Here is a 3,745-nt window from a genome sequence, read left to right as displayed (position 1 = left end):
TTTTTTTGCTCCCTTTCTCTCTAATCTAGTTTTCAAGTTACCTCACTTTCCTCTGGAAAGGCTTCAATGACTCTGAGTCATCTCTGAGAGTAAAACTGCATAGCTACCCCTTCCAATTCTCTTTTTCCTCTTGAAATCTTTTTTGAGGATTGCACTGATTTGAAAACTGGAAGCAATTATGCTATTTTGAAGGAATATGCTCCTTACTTTTCATGCGTGAAGGTCCACCTGCTTATCTTTCAATGCCATCTCCAGCTTAGAGGATCTCCCTTCTTCACCTTAGCAGCCACTGCCCCAGTCAATACTCTCTTTTTAATTCACCTTTTACTTATTGTTTCTCAGTACTCTGTCTCCAGCATGGGCTTTTGGGCTACTGCCATCACAGACATTTTTGGCAAGGGTAAAGGTAATAATGATGCTATTGCAATTTAAAGTAGCTCCAAAATGGATGTAAGGGATTTACAGGAATTTAAGTACCAAACACTATTATTCCCTATCCTATTTGTATAATGTCTTGACCCAAGCCAAAGAACACTCACCTTCAGCGCACCTTCCTATTGACTTCGTCTTTGCATTGGTGTCTGTCAGTAAACTGCTGAAAATAAAAAACTTTTAGAACAACTTCATTTGTGAGACTGGCAGACTCAAGGCACATCAACAGTGGAAAATGCAGCAACTTTCCAAATCATATGCAGTAATACAGATGTACACCAGCCATTTAAGTAACATAGGCCGTTTAAGGTAGACAACCAGTCTTTTATGGGAAAGGATCTCCTAAAGGAGGAAGTCCTTTTTCATTTGATTAGGGAGAGAAGCATAACTGGTTTATCTGAGACAGAGAGAAACCAGGGAAAGGACCAGCCATTGCATAAAGCAGAGCTTGTGGATTCCTGTCGTGCTACTAGTTCACAGAAAAATTATTTTTACAAGAAGAGTCCCAGACAGTTCAGTGAATAACATTTCTTGATGAAATGATAAACATGTTGCAGTAATAACCTCACAGTATTTCTGAATGCTGTAGGATATTGAATCTGTTTTTCTGCTTAGCAGAGATAAATCCATTTTCAGAAAGGTACTTGTTAAGGAAAAAAAATTTACTCACGTTAAAGCAGTCAGTAACTTTAATTTCTAAGCTATGCTGTTTGACTAGTTGAAGGATCACAGTGACATTCCTCTCATTGATGTTGAGACCATAATATTATCAATTTTATTATAACTATCAGACAGAAGTAAACCCAAAATAATCCTCTAGCTTCTAAGATGTGTGGATTTTAATTTGCTCCCTGTCTCTTTAATGCTATAGTTATGTCACCATTTCCATTTTCTCTCTCATCTGCTTATTTCAATCTACCTTGCCTAGAAAATACAGACCAAATCCTTCAGCATGGTCCTGGTCCATTCCTGCCAGCTGGCACTCAGCAAGTGAGTGGTAACAGGTGGAATTTCAGCACTGGACTTATCTGATAGCATCTTTGGCTTTCCTTGGCCCTTTCCTAAGCCATTATATGAACAGTAAGGCTGAAAGGATGTGAAAGCAAGTACTTTCAAATGCCTTTCACATGTTCCGAATACCTGAGGCTCCCACACTGTTTTCAGAGCTCCCAGCCCCTTACAGCAAAACCCTTGGCAATGACAGAACATTCCCAACCACAACAAATGCCCTTACTGAATCAGTCAGTAAGTGCAACTTTACAGGCACATTTCAGAGCACTGAGATCAGAAAGGATGCTAGAAGTACCTGAAGATATCATCAAGGAGTAGCTATTTTCTGGCTACCATTAAAACTGTGGGACTCCAAACCTTTGTCAGTGATAGTCCCTGTGAACTGCAGTATTTCTCAAATGCCATGCTTACAAATTTCTTACAAGTACTCAGAAACTCTCTGTTCAGAATTACTCATGTGTGAATGAGCACCAATATTCTGAAGTCAATACAGAGAGTCTTCAAGTGGCCTGTCTTGTTCCCTGCCTGTGGCAAATCTGATTTCATTGCTTTGTTCTGCAGTGATTTTGGCACACGAGTCATTTAGCTCAAATACCCTAAAACTAATGTTTTCTGAATTTTCTTAATGTTTTCTGCTAAAACTTATTGACAGCTCAGCCCAAGCAGTAGCCATTGGATAATAAAGGACTCTAGACAGAGAATACCTGAATGAATTTTTTGCAGGTACTTAGCAGGTCAGATCGGCTATCAAACTGGGTAATTCAAAAGCTATTTTTACCTTAATGGATCTGTTTTAAATGTGCACAGCCAAGGTCAGCACATTAAGATTAATTTCTAATGTTCATGGAGGGAGAAAATATTTTTGGAACTTAACTTTTTCCCTAAGAAAACAGAAGCTACAGTTCCTCTTTATTAACTAATGCAGGAATATTTGAAGGGATACAAAGGATACCTGTTTTCCATCTCACCAAGGTACCCAAAGAAAGATGTCATATTTTGTAAGAAAACAACACGTCTATTAGGTGTCACAGCACAAAGATTTGGACTTGGAGTGTCATTCCAGTGATTACCTGGCACGACACTTTGGATGTACACTTTTGTCAAGTCTGGCTTCATACCAAACATAAATCACCCACAGAAATCTCTGCAGCTCCTCTTACAGTAGCACATGAGAAAACCACCACAGTGGGTCAAACCAATGGTCTGCCTTCAACAGTGGTCAGTTACAAATGCCTCAGGAAAGAGCATGATAAACAGCACATCTGCTGCCTTCGCATCTTAAGAGATGCTCTCAGACTAAGCTATGATGGTGAGTAAAGTTTTTTTGGCAAGACCAAGGGGACATATACTGCATTTTGCCTCACCTTTGTCATGGTTTAGGCCCAGTGCACAACTGAGTCCCATGATGCCCCAAAAAGGGGGCTAGTCGAAATAAGAACTGGGAGGGCTTCTCACCACTCAAATGGTCACAGGCAAAAGTCACACTCAGGAAGAAAAACAAAACAAAACAAGACAAAAGCCACCACAATTTTAATGTTACCAACATCAGAGTAGAACAGTGAGAGATAAAACCAGATTTTAAAGTCAAACACCTTCCCCTCACCCCTCCCTTCTTCCCCGGCTCAGCTTTGTTCCCAGTTTCTTCACCTCCCCCCCTCTTTGCCCAGGGGCGTAGGGGGGATGGGAATGGGGGTTTGCAGTCAGTTCATCCCATGCGGCCTCTGCCGCTCCTTCCTCTTCAGGAGTAGGGGAGGACTCCTCCCAGTCTCCTTCTCCTTCTATGTGGCACACTTCCCACAAAAGAAAAGTCCTCCACACAAAAAAAAAGTCCCAACGTGGGTATGCCCACAGCTGCAGTTTCGCTCACACACAAACTGGTTCGGCCCAAGAACACAAAGCTCCAATCTGGGACTGCCCGCAGACACAGAGCCCACACACACGAACTGCTCCAGTACACACTGCCCGGAGTCACGGCTTCTTCAGGGGCAGCCACTGCTCATGTGCCTGTGCCCCACCTGTGAACTCTATGGGTTGCTGGCGGGTCACCCTGCACTCTTGCCACGGGTTGCAGGGTGATCCTCGGCTCTGCGCCCTCCTCCTCCTCCCTCTCCTTTCTTTCTTCAACCAACCTTGCTGTTTTTTAAAGTTGTTCTCCTCAGGTCCCACTGCTTTCTCCACTGCAGGTCCTTTCTGATGGTTCTGAAGAGTACTCGGCTCTCTTTTTCTGGATGGACCTGCGCGGAGCTTAAAGCTTAACTTGGGGCCGGAACGGCCCAGGCGGGGGGGCGCGCGGCCGCGCCGG

The sequence above is a fragment of the Mesitornis unicolor genome, unplaced genomic scaffold (genome assembly GCF_000695765.1).
Source record: "Mesitornis unicolor isolate BGI_N332 unplaced genomic scaffold, ASM69576v1 scaffold9676, whole genome shotgun sequence".
Lineage (NCBI taxonomy): Eukaryota > Metazoa > Chordata > Aves > Mesitornithiformes > Mesitornithidae > Mesitornis > Mesitornis unicolor.
This window is presented reverse-complemented; position numbering follows the sequence as displayed.